This window comes from Staurois parvus, unplaced genomic scaffold, assembly GCF_062004578.1.
Source record: "Staurois parvus isolate SC_StPar_1 unplaced genomic scaffold, SC_StPar_1.0 ptg000119l, whole genome shotgun sequence".
Lineage (NCBI taxonomy): Eukaryota > Metazoa > Chordata > Amphibia > Anura > Ranidae > Staurois > Staurois parvus.
In genome coordinates this window covers 927,191-949,329 of record NW_028317915.1, presented here as the reverse complement: position 1 = coordinate 949,329, position 22,139 = coordinate 927,191, and the positions used below count along the sequence as shown (strand labels likewise).

The window sequence follows — 22,139 nt, the reverse complement described above, 5'->3', positions numbered from 1 at the left end:
TTCACGAATTCCTGCCTTTTGAAGAGATGCTACTGTGTTTGTTTAATCCTCTGCCCAAACGGCCTACGGTGACCGTATTGGACAGGAGACTTTTCAACCATTACAGTGTACATTGGATAAAGAGAGTTTCCCCTTTCTCTGTACAAAAAGGAGTGGTGGCAGTGAAGGGTCAGTTGCGTGATTTACCCGACCCAGTAACAAGCGCATTCAGGCTGCCGGTGCGTCGATTGTGTTCCATTAGCTGGACAATCGTTGTGCAGGGCGCAGCTGAGTGTAGCATTGTTACGCGCGTCACACCGTGGTTTTAGATCATCCAGTCCTTCGGTCACTAATTGGGTGAGAAGGTCTGGGGTCTGACGCCGTGGCCGTGACGTATTGTTGGTCGCGGTCGTGCGATTGTCGCATGTTGAGGATGGCGATGGCGACCGTGACATACACAACCTTTCTTTTACAGGGTAGATATAACATGATTACAGTGGGGCTGGGAGTAGGTTTTAGTTTAGCTTTAGATTGGAATTACACTTTAACTCTATAATAACAACCTGTAAAGGCTTTGAAATTGCCACCTATGAAAAATTCTTGGTACCGTAGTTTGTCATCATTTCATAGGAGAGTGCAGTTTTCAGTCATGTTTGGTATCTATTTACTCAATGAAACATCATCTTTTATATTTTACCCAAAAAAGTAGTATTGTATTGTGTTTGTGTTCACTAAAATTCATTTTAGTCTTTTTTGTGTGTTTGTTTCCTGAAAATGTACATCTGATAAATAGCTGCACAAATCTCATTGGACATAAGAAATTGCAACAGCCACCATTTAATTCTCCAGTCTCCTGCTTTCAGAAAATATATAATGTTTGGCAGTGGTGTATTTAGGTTTTGTGCTGCCATAGGCAACACAAAAATTGGACCCCCCCCCCCCCCCCGTGCGTGGTAAGAGCATGACATTGACCAACAACACCCCTGCACCCCCACCCCACCCATAGAGAAATTCACTCACCTTTTTATGGAGCGGCGGCGGCCCGGACCGATGCCCAGTGATCCGGTTCGGCCGCGGCTAAAATCGAGGCCGCGGCTTCGGGTGCGGGGTAGGCCACAAGTCCCGGGGCTCCGGGAAAAGGTCCAGTGGCCTTCCCTGGCCGACGAGCAGGGATCGGAGAGTCGTGGGGGCCCCGCTAGGGTCCGCTGCCACCCAGATGGCAGCGGATTGGGGCCAGGGGCGCAGGAGCTCGTCGCCACACGTCCGGTCCGCCGGACATCTGCCGGGTGTCCGCCGGATGTCCGCCGGATGTCCGCCGGAAACCTTTTTCAACTCCAGACTTCCCCGGGAACGAGAGATGGACTCTGCATACACCATCAAGCAGTCCGCAGCCTCTCTCAGCTCCCACCCGGTCCCCATGCGGCAAGTGTTCCTGCTTCAAGGGGGCAGTGCTGCCCCCCTGAAAAATGCCGCCCTAGGCAACTGCCTTGTTTGCCTTGCGGTAAATACGCCCCTGATGTTTGGGGGCTCTAACTATTTTTGTTAGCAACAAATGCTGATTTTATTATGGGTGTGCAAAATGTTAAAATTTACCCCAGACAGTAAGTGAATAAGGAAAAAAAAAGTGGGTGTATGACCCCCCCCCCCCCCACCAGACCACATTGGGAGGAATTCTTGCCAGGGGGAAGCTGGCCCGCCACCACATTAAAAGTATAGGACTCTCTCTATCATCAAACATAATGCTTGAACTGGTGCAATCGGGTTTCTATTCTTTCTGTTCATTTTTAATCACTGCAGAATGATCTTTTTGACAGTGACAGAAAGCAGTACAATTATTAATATTTTTTTTTATTTTACTGTTTACTGCCTCTTGGTACAACGCACAGTAGTGGTCTTAGCCCCGTGGGGTGCTGACAAAATTAAAGTCATAATTTGCTTCACCCTTGATCTCGGGGGGAAAATGAAAAGTGATCAAAAACACTGTTCAGCTCAATACGGCGCTGTGCAATTGGCCACATGTGTATTTTATACACGCTCTCATCAAAAGAGAGACAAAAGTGGAATGAAAATAGAACAGTAAGAAGAAGAGCCTGTTAATAAGCGGGAGCTGCTGGATGTAGCAGAGTTAGGAAAGGTTATGCTCTATAAAGTAGAGCAGAAATAAAAACTACGTGGATGAAGTTTAGTTTAATAAAAAGCTGCATATCACAAACAATTGCCATGGTTTGTTTTCCTGTTAGAAAATACTGGAGTTTTTTTTATCTTTTTTGCATCATTCTGCGAATGTGAGGGCTGCTGATCTCTGGCAAAATCTTTATAGTCACTTCCAGTCTACATGCATTCCGGCGATGGCTGCATGGTATTGCTCAGGATGGGATTTCTGGCTGGGCTGTGTTAATGCATGGGCACTGCTCAGGGGCCCCAGGTGCATGGGGGCCCCATGATATTTTTGCATTACATCCTACTATCATACTTGCCAACTGTCCCGGATTTGTTGGGACAGTCACACTTTTTACTAAGCTGTCCCAGGATGGCTGTGTCCCGGGCAGCATGCCAGAGCCTGAACTGTGCCCTTCTGATCCCAGTATTGTGCCCTCCTGATCCCAGTATTGTGCCCTCCTGATCCCAATATTGTGCCCTTCTGATCCCAGTATCGTGCCCTCCTGATCCCAGTATCGTGTCCTCCTGATCCCAGTATTGTGCCTTCCTGATCCCAGTATTGTACCCTCCTGATCCCAGTATTGTGTCCTCCTGATCCCAGTATTGTGCCCTCCTGATCCCAGTATTGTACCCTCCTGATCCCAGTATTGTGTCCTCCTGATCCCAGTATTGTGCCCTCCTGATCCCAGTATTGTGCCCTCCTGATTCCAGTATTGTGCCCTCCTGATCCCAGTATTGTGCCCTCCCCCCCCCCCCCCCATACTGCACCCTTCTGCCCTCCCCTACCCCCATACTAAGCCCTTTTGTTTTGACTAGTCTTTGATTTATGACATTTTTTCTTATTGTTTAAATTTGATTTTATTAACAGTATTAATAAATGAATGTTTAATTCTATTAACCATTTATGCTTTAATTCCCAGTATCGTGCCCTCCTGATCCCAGTATCGTGTCCTCCTGATCCCAGTATTGTGCCCTCCTGATCCCAGTATTGTGCCCTCCTGATCCCAGTATTGTGTCCTCCTGATCCCAGTATTGTGCCCTCCTGATCCCAGTATTGTGTCCTCCTGATCCCAGTACTGTGCCCTCCTGATCCCAGTATTGTGCCCTCCTGATTCCAGTATTGTGCCCTCCTGATCCCAGTATTGTGCCCTCCTGATCCCAGTATCGTGCCCTCCTGATCCCAGTATTGTGCCCTCCTGATCCCAGTATTGTGCCCTCCTGATTCCAGTATTGTGCCCTCCTGATCCCAGTATTGTGCCCTCCCCCCCCCCCATACTGCACCCTTCTGCCCTCCCCTACCCCCATACTATGCCCTTTTGCTTTGACTAGTCTTTGATTTATGACATTTTTTCTTATTGTTTAAATTTGATTTTATTAACAGTATTAATAAATGAATGTTTAATTCTATTAACCATTTATGCTTTAATTCCTGAGACTAGGTGTGTAAATTGTGGCAGGCTGTTAGGGGCCCCAGTGCATTATTTTGCCGAGGGGCCCATGATGCCCTGCTTCCTGGTGGTGGCAACACTGAAACATGCCAGTAAATGTTAGCATGGCCTCCTATAGGTCTTGTGCCCAACCTGCAGCCCTTTGGCACTTTTTGTGCGGCCCTCGGGCCCCCTGCAGGGAATAATTTATGTTTCCCTATTGGTCTATTATAGCAGTGATTTCTGGAAGTCTCATGTAATATATCTCCAATCACTCGGTTTCTGTTGCATGTCTGTAGTCTCTGATCATCTTATCATCATATGTCTTCAGTCTATGACCATCTCTTGTATCAAATCCACAGTCTCTGGCCATCTCCAATCATATGTGTGCAGTCTCTGTCCATCTCTTGTATCATGTCTGCAGTCTCTGATCATCTCTTGTATCATGTCTGCAGTCTCTGATCATTTTCTGTATCATGTCTGCAGTCTCTGATCATTTTCTGTATCATGTCTGCAGTCTCTGATCATCTCTTGTATCGTGTCTACAGTCTCTGATCATCTCTTGTATCGTGTCTACAGTCTCTGATCATCTCTTGTATCATGCCTACAGTCTCTGATCATCTCTTGTATCATGCCTGCAGTCTCTGATCATCTCTTGTATCATGTCTGCAGTCTCTGATCATCTCTTGTATCATGCCTGCAGTCTCTGATCATCTCTTGTATCATGCCTGCAGTCTCTGATCATCTCTTGTATCATGCCTGCAGTCTCTGATCATCTCTTGTATCATGCCTGCAGTCTCTGATCATCTCTTGTATCATGCCTGCAGTCTCTGATCATCTCTTGTATCATGCCTGCAGTCTCTGATCATCTCTTGTATCATGCCTGCAGTCTCTGATCATCTCTTGTAGCATGCCTGCAGTCTCTGATCATCTCTTGTAGCATGCCTGCAGTCTCTGAGCATCTCTCGTATCATGACTGCAGTCTCTGTCCTTCTCTCGTATCATGACTGCAGTCTCTGTCCTTCTCTCGTATCATGACTGCAGTCTCTGTCCTTCTCTTGTATCATGTCTATAGTCTCTGACCATCTTTTGTATCATGCCTAGTCTCTGACCATCTCTTGTATCATGTTTGCAGTCTCCGATCATTTCCTTTATCCTGTCTACAGTCTCCGATCATTTCCTGTATCATGTCTGCAGTCTCTGAGCATCTATTTTAATATATCTACAGTCTGTGACCATCTCCTGTATAATGTCTGCAGTCTCTGACCATTTCCTGTATCATGTCTGCAGTCTCTGATCATCTCTTGTATCATGCCTGCTGTCTCTGATCATCTCTTGTATCATGCCTGCTGTCTCTGATCATCTCTTGTATCATGTCTGCAGTCTTTGACCATCTCTTGTATTTATCCATTTGTGGGAAAAAAGGACATACTTTTAATTTGGGTGCAGCATTGCATGACCGTGCAATTGTCAGTAACGCAGTGCCGTATCGCAAAAAATGGCCTGGTCAGGAAAGGGGGGTCAATCCCCTGGAGGGCAAGTCATTAGATCAATGCTTTTTTTTTGAATATATAATGATTTACATTATATATTCTATTCTATTATATATCTTATTGACCCCAGATCTCTGCATAAAGATGACCTGTCACTGCTTATTTCCTTGTCATAGGAATAAAAGTGAGCACATTTTTTTTTACAGGGACATTGTAAAAATAAAAAAAATTATAAAATAAATTATGATAAAAACATTTAAAGCACCCCCATCCCCCTGTGTTCATGCGCAGTGGTGGATGCATACATAGGTCACACCCACACATGTAAACAATGTTCAAACCACACATGTGAGGTATCGCTGCGAACATCAAAGCAAGAGCAATAATTTTAGCACTAGATCTCTTCTGTAACCCTAAACTGGTAACCTGTAGAAATATTTAAAGTGTCACCTGTGAAGATTTTTAAGTAGCATAGTTTGGCACAATTCCACGAGCATGCACAATTTTAAAGCGTGACATGTTTGGTATCTATTTACTCGGCTTAACATCATCTTTCATATTTTACAAAAACAATTGAGTTATGTATTGTGTTTTTGTTTTATTTTAAACTCATTAACCACTTCCCGTCCGGCCACTGTATATAAACGGTCGGTGGCAGTCCAGGGTCGGGTTGCCGTTCGTAAAAGACGCCCACCATTTTGGATTGTGCGTGCTCCCTGGGAGCGCACGGCACCGCGATCTGATGCCTGCTGACATCATTGCTTACTACATGTGAAATCTGTGAATGATCACAGAGATTACATGGTACAAGGCTATTCACAACAGCCTTGTACCATGTGACGAGCTGTGACCAATCACAGCTCACACAATATTTCTCAATGGCTGCAAGAATGCAGCCAGAGAAAAGGAGAAATGATTGCTTTTACAGCCTTGATGGGTGTAAAAGCAATCAGTGTAAAAAAAAACAAACTAATAATAATAGAAAAAAAAATAAAATAAAAATGTAAATTTTTTTTAAATTATACTTTTTGGTTATAAACTAATTTGGATTATTTTTTTACTAAAAAAATAACCGAATACATTTTGGCCAAGATTTATGAAGAAAGATTATTTATTTGCAACATTTTATAAGAAAAACACTTTTTTTTCAAAATTTTTGGACTTTTTCATTTATATAGCAAAAAAAAAAAATCCCACTGGTGAATAAATACCACCAAAATAAAGTTTTATCTGTCTCAAAAAAAATGCTAAAAAATTCATATGGGTACAGTGTTGCATGACCGTGCAATTGTCATTCAAAGTGCAACAGCGCTGAAAGCTGAAAATTGGTCTAGACAGGAAGGGGGTGAAAGTGTCCGGACATGAAGTGGTTGAAGCATATTTTTTCCCAAAATATTTGTGTTTGAAAAATCGCTGCGCAAATACCATGTGACGTAAAAAATTTGAACAACCGCTATTTTATTCTCTAGGGTCTGCTACAAAAAAATATATAATGTTTGGGAGTTCTAAGTAATTTTCTAGCAAAAAATACATTGATTTTTACATATATAAGAGAAGTGTCAGGATTAGTCCAGTAAGGAAGTGATTAAAACAAAGATCTGGGACCTTATTCGTGCCATCTTCATGCATGTATGAGGGGAAAACCTGCGTGTGTGCAGATGTCCCAAAGGTCTCTGAAGGCCAGCCAGAGCCATTCAGCCCATCTGTGTGCATGCATGGAATCGAGCGCACATCAGTTGTGAGATGGGGAAACAGCTCTCATTGTTTGAACACTGTTTGTGTGCAGTAAATTATTGTATGGAGTAAATTAAATGTTCTGGAGTGACATTCTGCGGTTTAGCCACAAGATGCCACTGTTTTCCTAACACAGCCTCAGACTGCATAGATATTTCTATATTCATGAAGAGGTGGGGTTTTTCACACAGGGTTTAGAGAACAGGAAGGGGAGAGACAGCAGCCATGTTTTGGAGGATGTTGAATGCAGGAGCCGTGTGAGCAGAGAATCTAATGGCATCCAGGTGTGAGAACATCCCTCAGTAACCAGAGCTGCAGCTAAGTGAAGCTGATCGTGTCCAAGACCCTGATCCTGTTCAGAGGAAGGAAGATTGCTGCCAGGAATGCTGATGAGAGAAGGGGAACAAAGCAACATACACTGCGAATATGAATATAGTGTATATTTGTTGATCCATATGATTATGCACAAGATCGTGTGAAACGCGTTAACAAGTCCTGTATTCATGTCCTGGTGTTTTGTGTGTCCTATAGATCAATAAATACACACTATATTCATCTATCCTCCGGTGAGCAGCTGACCCTTCTTCCTAATGCATTGTGTGTGGTGGTGAGCCAGAGCCAGCACCTGGTGTGGATTGATCTGGATTGTTTGCCTGAGCGGTATACCTTTGTTCTTTGGATTCTAATGACACTGGGTGCAAAGGTGCTAACATCTAGGGGCGATCAAAGTGTTAACTATGAGCCTAACGATGTGTAATGTGTGCTGCTTTTTACTATATATCTGTTTACTCAAAGCAGGGAGAAAAAAACAACAGATTGTTCCTTTTGTACAGAGCTCTATGTTGTTCGTCAACACAGAGCTCTGGGCTGTGATTGGACACAACCGATTAGAGGGTCTTGGCCATGAATGAGTGGCTGAAACCTACTGACAAAATCCAATCACAGCGGGAGTCAGCCAGGGCTTGTATCACGTACCTGGTGATGGAGGTCAATGGAGAGAGGGCTTCCCTTGTGGCCAGGGGCGGACTGACCATTTGGAAACTCGGGCACTGCCCGAGGGCCCGGGGTCAGTAGGGGGCCCCATGAGATGCCCCTGGTACCTTTTTCATAGGCTTTTTTGAGTTTGGGCAAGGACACAGGGACCCATAATCCCCTATTGCCCGGGGGCCCCATGAGTTGTCAGTCCGCCCCTGCTTGTGGCTAAGTTCTGGACTCCCCTGAGAATGGGACAGCGGGAGTCAGGCACAAAGTTGCACAGGTCTCCTGTAGGAGTGCTGGTTGGTGGTCCACTCAGAAGCACAGCTGGTGCATGGAGATAGGTCTGCAGACTGGAGGCGCCTGTGCGTGGTATGCAAGCCTTCCAGGATTTGGATGTTTGCTGGTTAGTCAGTTCGAGCCAAGGCCAGGTACCGGGTGGGGAACAGAACAGACGTGGTCAGGTGGGATAGCTGAGGTCATACACGGAGGAGCGAGAGAGAGAGTATCTGTAAGCCAAGCCGAGGTCAGATCAAGGGTTCAGTAGAGCAGACAGGTCTAAGTACAAGCCGGGTCGGAATTAGGAAGTCACAGGAACCAGGAACAAACCACGGGGAGCTAGAGATCATCCAGAAACCAGAGGAAGTGATGAGTCTCCTTATAAAGGCCATCTGGCACCAGACTGAGGCTGATGTGTCCTTCTGCGGCCATGTAGAGTATTGGAATAAACGCCAGAACTCCTGCTGTGGACAGGACCCTGACAGCTTGCAGTTAAGCCCTGAACATGGAAGCCACTGCCAACAGGCAGTTTTGTGATCGCGCCAGTAAAATGCAGACGGGCAGTCTGCAAGTGGTTAACCTCTTGACACCGGCCGCACGCAGATGTGCAGCCTCCCGGCGTCTGGGCCTTGACGCCGAGCGGCCACATATTTGCACGCAATTAAGAAAATACATATGTGCTGAGAGCACGCGCCCTGTGCGCTCCCAGCACACATGTCTGGTACTGACGGAAAGGTCCCGATCTCCTTTTTCGATCGGGACCTTTCCCAATCATGTGACAGCATGTCACGGTGGTCACTTGACCCTAATCCCTGCCCCGCCTCCCGGCTTCTGAAACCCTTAAAAGGCCGAGAGGTGCCGGTGCCAAGGGGTTAACAATGCCTGCATCACAACATGGGTTCATGCAAGATAAGAACATCCTTATATTACATATAATAACATTTTCCAAAACATATCCACATTTTCCCAAAGCCATACAGACCTTTCCCCCTTCCTTCATATTTATACATGCATTATTCCATTAAATTGGACCCTTCATATTCTATAAATGGGTAGCTACCTTGGGATTATATGACACTCCAGCCTCGCATTGGAAGCAGATGCTTTACTATAAAGCCATGAGTGTATAAATTAAACTTTACCCCGAATAATGAATTGGCATCCCTGGACTTAAAAGCAATATCGCTGAGGCAGCTACACATTCAAACTATATGAAGGGTCCAATTTAATGGAATCTTGCATTTATAAATTTGAGGCAGAGGTGAAAGGTCTGTACATCTTGAGGGAAAATGGTTTACCAGGTTTACTGTTAGTGAATAAATATCATGTATTCTTCTTAAAATGCTACTAAAGGCTGCTTTTTTGCCGTTCTTGTTGTAGCATCCTCCTAGTTAGTTGTTAGTCTAAAAGGTAAATTTAGTTCTTTCTGGATTCTTCTGTAACCAGTGGAGCAGTTGCTGATTGTGTTTAGAAAACAAGGAACAAATCGGTGCTGGGAAGGGACCATATACATATCTAAATATAGTTGATGATCAATGTGAATAAAGAAAAGAAGAAATAAAAAATATATAAAAATAATAGTAAACCAATAGTAATGGTAATATGACGAAAAATGACAAACTATATGAAGGGTCCAATTTAACTAGTTGCCGACCGCAGATAGCCGAATGACGGCTGCACTGCGGCCGGCCAGTTCTGGGTGGACGTCATATGACGTCCCCCCAGAACGCGCTCTCCTGCGCGCCCCAGGGGGCGCGCACCTGGCGATCTCCGTGATCGCTGTGTCCTATGGACACAGCTGATCACGAGATGTGGTAAAAGGCCGATCATACCGGCCTTTTACCACGTGATCAGCGGTGTCCAATGACACGCTGATCACAGGGAAATGCAAGTGCCGGTTCTCGGCTGCACTTTCCTCACGCTGTCAGATCGTGAGAAAAGTACTGCCGAGAACCGGCAGTTGTCAGAGCGAGGATCGGCACCGATCATCAGGGCCACTGATGATCAGTGCCCTGATGATCGGTGCCCAGCAGAGCCACACACAAGTTCTGCCCACCTGTGCCCAGCAGTGCGCCCACTAGCTCCGCCCACCTGTGCCCAGCAGTGCACCCACCTGTGCCCAGCAGTGCACCCACCTGTGCAACTCTGCAGTGTCACACACCTGTGCCCAGAAGTGCCACCTACCTGTGCCCAGCAGTCCCACCCACCTGTGCCCACCCACCTGTGCCCACCAGTGCCACCCACCTGTGCCCACCAGTGCCACCCACCTGTGCCCACCCACCAGTTCTGCCCACCAGTGCCACCCAGCAGTGCTGCCAGTCAGTGCCACCAGTCAGTGCCCAGCGGTGATGCCAGTCAGTGCCATCTATCAGTACCCATCATCAGTGTCACCTATCAGTGCCGCCTATCAGTGCTGCATATTAGTGCCGCCTATCCGTGACACCTCATTAGTGCTGCCTATCAGTGCCGCCTATCCGTGCCACCTCATTAGTACTGCCTATCAGTGCCCTTTAGTGCTGCCTATCAGTGCCCATCAGTGCCGCTTATCAGTGCCCATCAGTGCTGCCTCATCAACGCACATCAGTGAAGGAGAAAAAATACCTGTTTGAAAAATTTTATAATAGAAACAAAGAAACTTTTTTTTTTTCAAATTTTTTGCAATTTTTTAATTTATAGTGCAAAAAGTAAAGTGCCCAGTGGCGATTAAATACCACTAAAAGAAAGCTCTATTTGTGAGAAAAAAATGATCAAAATTTCATATGGGTACAATGTTTCATGACCGCGCAATTGTCAATCAAAGTGCGGCAGCGCTGAAAGCTGAAAATTGGCCTGGTAAGGAAGGGGGTATAAGTGCTTGGTAGGCAAGTGGTTAATGGAATCTTGCATTTATAAATTTGAAGTAAAGGTGAAAGGTCTGTACATCTTGGGGGAAAATGTTTTACCAGGTTTACTGTTAGTGAATAAATAACATGTATTCTTCTTAAAATGCGACTAAAGGCTGCTTTTTTGCCATTCTTGTTGTAGTATCCTCCTAGTTAGGTGATAGGCTAAAAGGTAAATCTGGATTCTCCTGTTACCAGTGGAACAGTTGCTGATTGTGTTTAGAAAACAAGGAAGAAATTGGCGCTGGGAGGGGACCACATGTATAAATATCTAAATATGGTTGATGATCAATGTGAATAAAAAAAGGAAGAAATAAAAATAACAATAATAGTAAAACCAATAGTAATGGTAACATGAAGAAAAATGACAAACTATATGAAGGGTAACCAGTGGAGCAGTTGCTGATTGTGTTTAGAAAACAAGGAACAAATCGGTGCTGGGAGGGGACCACATGTATAAATATCTAAATATGGTTGATGATCAATGTGAATAAAAAAAGGAAGAAGTAAAAATATATAACAATAATAGTAAAACCAATAGTAATGGTAATATAATGAAAAATGACAAACTATATGAAGGGTCCAGGAACGGACTGACAACTCATGGGGCCCCCGGGCAATAGGGGATCATGGGGCCCCTGTGTCCTTGCCCAAACTCAAAAAAGCCTATGAAAAAGGTACCAAGGGCATCTCATGGGGCCCCTTACTGACCCCGGGCCCTCTGGCAGTACCCGAGTTTCCAAATGGTCAGTCCGCCCATGGAAGGGTCCAATTTAATGGAATCTTGCATTTGTAAATTTGAAGTAAAGGTGAAAGGTCTGTACATCTTGGGGGAAAATGGTTTACCAGGTTTACTGCTAGTGAATAAATAACATGTATTCTTCTGAAAATGTTACTAAAGGCTGCTTTTTTTGCCGTTCTTGTTGTAGTATCCTCCTAGTTAGGGGTTAGGCTAAAAGGTAAATTTAGTTCTTTCTGGATTCTTCTGTAACCAGTGGAGCAGTTGCTGATTGTTTTCAGAAAACAAGGAACAAATCGGTGCTGGGAGGGGACCACACGTATAAATATCTAAATATGGTTGATGATCAATGTGAATAAAAAAAGGAAGAAATAAAAAATATAAAAAAATAACAATAATAGTAAAACCAATAGTAATGGTAAGATGGCGAAAAATGACAAACTATATGAAGGGTTCAATTTAATTGAATCTTGTATTTATAAATTTGAAGTAAAGGTGAAAAGTCTGTACATCTTGGGGGGAAATGTTTTACATGGTTTACTGCAAGTGAATAAATAACATGTCGGGTGGCCAAGTGGCTAAATGGTTAGCGCTCCCATCTTGCAATACTAGGATCGTTGGCTCGAATCCCAACTACAGCACCACCTGCCTGAAGCTTGCATGTTCTCCCTGTTCCTGCGTGGGTTTCCTCTGGGTACTCTGGTTTCCTCCCACACTCTAAAGACATGCTGGTAGGTTAATTGGATCCTGTCTAAATTGGCCCTACTATATGAATGTGAGTTATGGACCTTAGATTGTACACCCCTTGAGGCTTAGGGACTGATGTGAATGTACAATATATATGTAAAGCGCTGCGTAAAATTGACGGCGCTATATAAGTACCTAAAATAAATAAATGTATTCTGCTTAAACTGTTACTAAAGGCTGCTTTTTTAGCCGTTCTTGTTGTAGTATCCTCCTAGTTAGGTGTTAGGCTAAAAGGTAAATTTAGTTCTTTCTGGGTTCTTCTGTAACCAGTGGAGCAGTTGCTGATTGTTTTTAGAAAACAAGGAACAAATCGGTGCTGGGAGGGGACCATACGTATACATATCTAAATATAGTTGATGATCAATGTGAATAAAAAAAGGAAGAAATAAAAAAAATATATAAAATAACAATATTAGTAAAACCAATAGTAATGGTAATATGAAGAAAAATGACAAACTATATGAAGGGTCCAATTTAATGGAATCTTGCATTTATAAATTTGAAGTAAAGGTGAAAGGTCTGTACATCTTGGGGGAAAATGTTTTACGTGGTTTACTGTTAGTGAATAAATAACATGTATTCTTCTTAAAATGCTACTAAAGGCTGCTTTTTTTGCTGTTCTTGTAGTATCCTCCTAGTTAGGTGTTAGGCTAAAAGGTAAATTTAGTTCTTTCTGGGTTCTTCTGTAACCAGCGGAGCAGTTGCTGATTGTTTTTAGAAAACAAGGAACAAATCGGTGCTGGGAGGGGACCATATACATATCTAAATATAGTTGATGATCAATGTGAATAAAGAAAAGAAGAAATAAAAAATATATAAAAATAACAATAATAGTAAAACCAATAGTAGCGGTAATATGATGAAAAATGGCAAACAAGACATAAAAGTCCATAATCCAGGGATCCTAGGTAAAGTATGGTAGGTGCCATGTTTCACATAACTATCATATACCTTTAAGTGTTCTTTGTATTTTGTCTCTGCTCCTCCCTTTCCTCTGGTTTAGTTCTTGCTGTATAGATAGCCCCACCCCTTTCCCCAGAAATGCATTTCAGCTTCATGCCTCATGTCTTATGGAAGCAGATCACATTATGATCTTTTGACCTATCGAATGTTCATCGTTGTAAGATTCTCCCAGTTTATGGAATAAACTTCATAAGATCTACAAGGTGTCATCTGATTGAGTCACTGCCTGTGATATTTAACTAAGATTGGAGTTATCGCTATCTCATCACAACTGTAAGTTACAGAGATCACACTTTCAATGCTTAGATTGGAGAGAAAGAACAATAGGTGAAGGCAGCTCCCCGTAGAGTGAAGCAGTACGCTGCAGGAGATAAAACCAGACAGAAGGGGGCACCAATCTGAGTGTAGAGCAGGGGTGTCAAACTGGCCGTCCTCCAGCTGTTGCAAAAAAAGTCCTATCATGCCTCTGCCTTTGGGAGTCCTGCTTGTAACTGTCAATCTTGCAATGCCTTATGGGACTTGTGGTTTGGCAACAGCTAGAGGGCCACCAGTTTGACACCCGTGGTGTAGAGGATTAATAATTTATTAGTAACATAAGGTATGAAAACACTTCCCAAACATAAGAAGTACTTCTTACGTTTGTGAGTCGTTTTCATTCCTTATGTTACTAATAAATTCTTAACCCTCTACACTCAGATTGGCGCCCCCTTCTGTCCGCTGCTGATTGTTTTCGACTGATCAGGGTCTCACAGGCTGCAGGCTGGATTGCTTCTCTCTGCCTTCTGGAAGGCTCCAGATTATAGGAGTGGAGCCAGTCAAATGAGTAGTCTGAATATTTCTGGGGTCTCGGTCAATCCCTGGGTAGGCATGCCCAGTAGGTGGCTGCAGAGCACATAAATAGTCTGCGGTCTTGAGAAGTCTTCTTCTTGTACAAGAGAACAAGGTCCCAACCTGGAGGGCTGCTGCCCATTGATAATAGTTATCCGAGTCAAGACTTTTTTCCAAAGTAGTTTCCAAAAGCATAAAAGAATATCTAAATCATCTTTTTTTTTTTAATACCAGCAAAGAAAACCAGTAAAATTGCATAAATTTGATTGAATAAAAGTTTGATGGCAAAATAAGCTGGTGCTATGAGAGTTTCTTTTTCTAGAGAAATATATTGATCATTGCATGTATTTATGAAAGGAGGTAAGCATGCTATACTGTATGTATTCAGTACAAGGCAGCTTAATATCATTTTTCCCTGAGATGAAAAAGAAAAAAAAACAGTCCGGTTGTCAAAAGCTATCCTGGTTCAAGTCAAAATTAATTTCTATAATTGCATAAAAAGGAATATTATTACACATCTATTCCTTCTATATGTACAAAATACATACACATAATCATATATAACTGGAAGGCGCTCCATCTGGCTCAAATACAAAAGTCATATATCAGGAGGATGGTAATCCAGTGTTGCAAGTCTTTTTTTTTTTCTTCATTCGCAACATCTGAAAAAAAGAAATTACACTTTGCGAAGATGTACTGAACATTGTACTCAATATTTATAAATCTTTTTGCTCTTATATACAATTAACATTTATTTTGTCATTTTTTTTTTTTACCCAGGTAAACATGAAATATTCAGGACAGTCTATTGGGCAGCACAGTGGCTAAATGGTTAGTACTTCCACCTGGTAGTACTAGGGTTGTTGGTTGAAATCCCAACCATGGCATCACCTGCCTGGAGTTTGCATGTTCTCCCTGTGCTTGTATGGGTTTCCTCCCACACTCCAAAGACATGCTGGTAGGTAAATTGGCTCCTGTCTAAATTGTCCCTAGTATGTGTATGTATGAATCTAAGTTAGAGACCTTAGATTGTACGCCCCTTGAGGGTTAGGGACTGATGTGAATGTACAATATATATGTAAATCACTGCAGAAATTGATGGTGCTATATACCGTATTTTTCGCTCCATAAGACGCACTTTTTTCGCCCCAAAAAAGGGGGGAAAATGTCAGTGCGTCTTATGGAGCGAATATAAAGCGGCCGGTCCGGTATTTCTGCCGCCACCATGTCAGAACACCGGGCCGGCCGCTCAGCTGTTCTCTCCTGCAGGGCCTTACTGTTCCTCGCTCCACCGCTGCACAGTCTTCCCGCGCCGGCTTCTGTGACAGCCGGGTGCCCACTGCGCATGTGCTGTGCTTTGTGAATGATCCGGTGTCTTCTGGGACACATGACAGGTCCCAGAAGGCTCCGGGCCATTCACAAAGCACCGCGCTTCTCGCGCATGCGCAGTGGGCACCCGGCTGTCACAGAAGCCGGCCCGGGAAGAAGAGGGAAGGACAACTCCGCGGAAGTGGGAGCGGGTACCTGTCAAATTCAGGTACCTGCTCCCCCTCCCTCGCCAAAGGTCAGCAGTCTCTGATCATCTCCTTTACTGTATGCAGTCTCTGGTCATCCCCTGCACTGTCTGCAGTCTCTGGTCATCCCCTGCACTGTCTGCAGTCTCTGGTCATTCCCTGCACTGTCTGCAGTCTCTGGTCATTCCCTGCACTGTCTGCAGTCTCTGGTCATTCCCTGCACTGTGTCCGCAGTCTCTGGTCATTCCCTGCACTGTCTGCAGTCTCTGGTCATTCCCTGCACTGTCTGCAGTCTCTGGTCATTCCCTGCACTGTGTCCGCAGTCTCTGGTCATTCCCTGCACTGTGTCCGCAGTCTCTGGTCATCTCCTGTACTATGTCTGCAGTCTCTGGTCATCTCCTGTAGTATGTCTGCAGTCTCTGGTCATCTCCTGTAGTATGTCTGCAGTCTCTGGTCATCTCCTGCACTGTGTCTGCAGTCTCTGGTCATCTCCTGCACTGTGTCCGCAGTCTCTGGTCATCTCCTGCACTGTGTCCGCAGTCTCTGGTCATCTCCTGCACTGTGTCCGCAGTCTCTGGTCATCTCCTGTACTGTGTCTGCAGTCTCTGGTCATCTCCTGTACTGTGTCCGCAGTCTCTGGTCATCTCCTGTACTGTGTCCGCAGTCTCTGGCCATCCCCTGTACTGTGTCCGCAGTCTCTGGTCATCTCCTGTACTGTGTCCGCAGTCTCTGGCCATCCCCTGTACTGTGTCCGCAGTCTCTGGTCATCTCCTGTACTGTGTCCGCAGTCTCTGGTCATCTCCTGTACTGTCTGCAGTTTCTGGTCGTCTCCTGTACTATGTCGGCAGTCTCTGGTCATCTCCTGTACTGTGTCCGCAGTCTCTGGTCATCTCCTGTACTGTGTCCGCAGTCTCTGGTCATCTCCTGTACTGTGTCTGCAGTCCATTGGTTCAGAATATTTTTTTTTCTTGTTTTTCGCCTCTAAAACCTAGGTGCGTCTTATGGTCAGGTGCGTCTTATGGAGCGAAAAATATGGTAAGTACTTATAATAAATTAGATTGTAAGCTCTATGGGGGCACATTTAACCTTCTTGTATTGTAACCGTACTGTCTTCCATTACATTGTAAAAAGGAGCCAAACAACTATGTGATAATAAATGGCTTCATATGATTACTATCCTTAAATAGAAGACAGTTTTTTGACATTATTATTATTATACAGTATTTATATAGCGCCAAAGGGTATGCTCAGCGCTGTACAGTAGCAAGGGGGACAGAACATGAGACAAGACAGTAACAATACAATACATGAGGGGTTGGAGGGCCCTGCTCTTTCGAGCTTACAATCTAGGAGGGAAGGGAAGGTGGTACAGGAGGAAATGGCTGTGGGGGATGGGGTGGTGGGAGGAGTGGAGGAGGTTAGTTGTTAGGTGAAGTCAGGTGTTAGGTGAGGTCGGGGTAGGCTTCCCTGAAGAGGAGGGTTTTCAGGGTGCGCCTAAAGGTGAGGAGGGTAGGTGACAGTCTGATGGATTGGGGTAGGGAGTTCCAGAGGATGGGGGAAGTCCTAGAGAAGTCCTGCAATCGGGCGTGGGAGGAGGAGACCAGGGAGCTAGAGAGTAGGAGGTCCTGTGAGGAGCGGAGAGCACGGGTAGGGTAGTATTTGGGTATCAGGTCAGTTATGTAGTTCGGGGCGGCATTGTGAATGGCTTTGTAGGACAGAGTTAGCAGTTTGAATTTGATGCGTTGGGCAATCGGGAGCCAATGAAGGGATTGGCAGAGGGGGGAGGCAGATGTGGAGCAGTTGGTGAGGTGGATGAGTCTAGCCGCTGAGTTATATATTTACTATCAATGCCAAAATTTCACCAATTCTGCCAGGGTATGCATGAGCATCCCTGCCCCTTTGTATACATGCAGCTGTGGGGTGGGGAGTCTAACAATCCTGTCCACATGCATACTAGGGCTTATCTGGAAAAGAGCCAGCTAACCTACGATCATGTCTTTGGAGTGTGGGAGGAAATCCATGCAAGCACAGGGAGAACATTCAAGCTTCATGCAGACAGTGCTCTGACTGGGATTCGAACTAGGAATCACAGTGTTCCTAAGCAGGATTGCAAACTAAGGATGTAAAGAAAAAGGTCCATATGTGGTCAATAACATTACATAGAAGACCCTACTCCTTTATTTACATTTACCGTCTGGGGACCAGGGGTATTCACAGCGAATGTGGCAACAGTTTCTTTTCTTTTGTAGGGTCAATGGGTGTCGTTTATCATGATGGATATGGATCTTCACAAATAGACAAGATGATGGACTGGAATGGACTTACAACATGAGGCTCTTATTTTTTTGTTAAAAAGATTGTATCTTTATTTAACAAGTAGGGATACTATGTAAGGGGGGGGGTTGTATCAGTAGGTATCCTTATTTTTAAAGGGAGCTGTCAGATTTCAATAAGATTCCTACCCACAGACCCCCAAAACCACCAGGGCAAGGTACTGGGGAGGAGGCACTTCTGCTCATCGACAGGGGGACAAGGTGTCAGGTTAGGTATGAAATTTTATTTGAAATGTAGCATCCCTTTAGATAGCCAGGTGGAGCTAGTTATCAAAGTTTAGTTAGAAAGGCTGAGCAATAGACTGGGAAAAGTCAGCAGGGTCAAATTTGGTCCAGGGCTGAGAGACTCTGCAGATCAGTTCCTTGATATCTCCCTCTGCTCTAGAATTTTGGAGAAGATTCTAGAAGCAGTAAGAAGGAGTGGGAAGGGGCTGATCTGCATACTTAGGGGATCCTGACCAATCCCCAGGCTTGGCATGGAGTCCGGACAGTCCTTAAGTATGACTGAGCCTGTTCAGCATCAGGAGAGTTTGGTTGGAAGATGAAGAGATGCAGGAACCTGGGAGGGGGAACAATGGGAAGCAGCCAACCTACAGGCTAGGACCTGAACAGGAGGATCACTCAGCCTCACCAGTCCCCAGAGGGAGGACTACCTGTGGAGCCAGGAAAGGCACCAGCCCAGCAGAAGGCCTGAAGGCAGCCACCTACTTAAAGCAGCTTGCAGGAAAGAGAATGAGTGAGTAATCCTACACCCCCCCGGGCCAGCTAAGGGGAAAAGAGCCTTCTGATGGGAAACCTGACTACCTCCTTACCCAGGAATGTTCATCTTAAAGTGGCAGGCACTGGATCCCCTTGTCCAGGGATTTCTCCAGATAGTTGGGTAAAGAAGAGGATGTATCTGGGGTCTGGGGTGGTACACAACTTTTGTTGTAAAAAGACTTGTACATAGTCGCCAGGAAGTTGTCCTCAGTTTACTGTTTCCTGGGCATCCCATAAACCCCTCAACCCCATGCAAGTTAAATTCCCCTAATAAAACTTAAAAAACAAGCTCAAGGACTGTGTACTGTCTTTGGAGTTCAAGTCTGTGGAAGAGGTGTGTTGCCTGGCTGTGCAGGACTATAGGGGGATCCAAATCTTCAGCAGCTTCTAAGGGGGTAGTGCTACATAAATATTATATTTTGCTGTAGTAGGTTGTCTGCTTTGGGGTTTTAGTTACTAAGACTTGAGAGTGCAAAATCTGGTGCAGCTGTGCATAGAAACCAATCAGCTTCCAGGTTTTATTGCCAAAGTTTAATTGAACAAGTAGGAAGCTGATTGGCTGTCATGCAGAGCTGCACCAGATTCTGAGTGCACCAGTTTTAGTAAATCCCCTCTATTGCATACAGTGTAGAGATGCCCCACTTCACAGGCATGGTCAGGGCATCCCCCAGGCATGTTATTTAAAGGAAATTTATATTTTTTATGTTTCACTTTAAGCATTTTTAGAATCAAACAGGATTTGAATTTTTTTTTTATGGTCCCAGGGCAGTGACCATCCATCCTTATCGTTTGTTTGACAATCCCTTGCTTGTTATCCTAGAACAGAAGTCTCCAAACTTTCTAAACAAAGGGTTAGTTTATTATCCTTCAAACTTTAGAGATCCATGCAGTGGCCAGTGGGGGTAGAAAATTCCAGTGTCAGTGGGAATAAAAGATCACTCAGGCTTGGTGGTCAATGGGAGTGAAAAAAATTACATAATGCCTCTGGTCAGTAGGAGGAGGGCACATTCCCCATCATTGGTAATTGTGAGAGGCATAGTGACCCTTTGTTGGTATCAGTTGGAGGAATAGTGCTGCCTTGTGGGTGTTAGTGGGAGGATTAGTGCCCAAAGGTTTATATCAGTGGGAGGAATAGTGGCTTATCATTGGTATCAGTATGGGGAGTAATGCCTCATCATAGATATCAGTGGGGGGAAGAGTGCCTTATCATTGGTATTAGTGGGAGGATTAGTGCCCCATCATTGGTATGAGAGGGGAGAATAGTGCCCCATCATTGGTATGAGAGGGGAGAATAGTGCCCCATCATTGGTATTAGTGGGAGGAATAGTGCCCCATCATTCGTATCGGGGGGGGGAGGGAATAATGCCCTATCATTGGTATCAGTGGGAGGAATAGTGCCTCATGATTGGTATGAGTGGGAGGAATAGTGCTCCATCATTGGTATTAGTGGGAGGAATAGTGCCCATCATTGGTAACAGTGGGAGGAATAGTGCCCCATCATTGGCATCAGTGGGAGGAATAGTGCCCCATCATTGGTATCAGTATGAGGAATAGTGTCCCATCATTGGTATCAGTGGCAGGAATAGTGCCCCATCATTGGTGTCAGTTGGAGGAATAGTGCCTCATCATTGGTATCAGTGGGGGGAGTAGTGCCCCATCATTGGTATCAGTGGGGGGAGTAGTGCCCCATCATTGGTATCAGTGGGGGGAGTAGTGCCCCATCATTGATATCAGTGGGGGGAATAATTCCCCATCATTGGTATCAGTGGGAGGAATAGTGCCCCATCATTGGTATTAGTGGGAGGAATAGTGCTCCATCATTGGTATTAGTGGGAGGAATAGTACCCATGATTGATGTCAATGGAAGGAATAGTGCCCCAACAGCCAGATAAAGGCAAGAAAAGGACTGCATCCAGCCAATGGGCCACAGTTTGGAGACCACTGACCCAAAAAATGTCCATTACTAATTTCTAAGATTCATTTCCCATTGACTTCAGTTGGGTTAAGATTTGGAAAATTGGCTCTGAACTAAATACAGGTATGTTTGACTCATCCCTATTGATAACCACTCAGCCAATCCGCTGCCCTTACATTAGTTCTCCTTCACTGTTCAGTCATAGTCTAGGTACAGAGGGGTGTGTCTTATCAGTGGAGAAAAGACTAGCCACTGACCTTCCTGCACTGTTTTGCAGAGATGTGTAAATCTCGAGAAAGGACAGAAATGTAAATTCCTTGAGTAAGCAGCATCTATACAGTCAGGGGGCCCCCGGGCAATAGGGGATCACGGGGCACCAGTGTCCTTGTCAAACCACACCCAAACAAGCCTATGAAAGGTACCAGGGGCATCTCATGGGACCCCCTACTGACCCTGGGCCCTTGGGCAGTGCCAGAGTGCACGATTGGTCAGTCCGCCCCTGTATACATTATATATGCATTTCATCAGTGTATTTAGCTGGAGTTGAGTTGTAATTTCAGATCACCATTCTCCAATCTCAAGCAAACAGCCCCCATGCTCACCGGCTGTGCCTAGGAGGAATCATGAGACTAATTACTGATCACATTCTTGCTTACCTCTGTTCTATATTTGTATTTTCCTCCCAGTAATAGCAGCATGCGGCACAACAGACGGCTGTCAGCTCCGACATCTCTCCCCATTCCTGAGCTGCAGGGTGTTGTAGAGCTCCACGATAATGACATTTTCTCCTCCAGATAAAGAATAATGACACAGCGCTTCTTGCTCAGCCAGGTCACATCACCGGAGAGATGCCCTCTGTATTTAAAGTAGGAAGTTCAATGATCTTTGTGCTAATCCATTACACCCATGAAAGGAAAAGGTCAGGTGATTGCCAGAGGCCTGCATTAACCTAATATATTCATTTGTTAGCCATTTGGCACAACATTAAGAATGACTAAGGAAACATCCATCCCAAAATGATTTTAATGAGAATGCCTGTGGAAATTATGTTCAGGAACAAACACGTCTAGTAAACTTAAAGTGGTATTCCCTCCCCCCCCCAAAAAAAAAGAAAAAAACAAAACCTAATATACTGCAGCTTCATTCAATCAGTAGATGTTGTGGCTGTATTATCTTTCCTTTCTAAACTGTTTTCCTTTATTTTCACTTGGTGATCCTGCCAGTAAATCCGTTGTTTTTCAAAAGACCAAGCTGAACTGCAGAAGTAGCAGTAAGAGCAGGGGGTACCCAAATGTGTAAGTAAAGGGTCAGTTTGCTGTCCTTCAGACCTTAAGGGCCAACCTTTGCCCAGTGGGAGTAGAAAATGCCCCAGCGTCAGCAGGCAATTACCCATTATTGGTTGGTATCAATGG

General features: G+C 44.7%; 1 long non-coding RNA gene across 1 annotated transcript; it reads right to left on the bottom strand.

The window, feature by feature from the left end:
* Nucleotides 1-14,416: 14,416 nt before the first annotated feature.
* Nucleotides 14,417-21,645, bottom strand: LOC149467199 (uncharacterized). The gene is made up of 2 exons (XR_016311997.1): nucleotides 21,384-21,645; nucleotides 14,417-14,868 (listed from the first exon to the last, which is right to left on the bottom strand). It is a non-coding gene; the product is annotated as an uncharacterized LOC149467199 (long non-coding RNA).
* Between the last annotated feature and the right edge of the window lie 494 nt (nucleotides 21,646-22,139).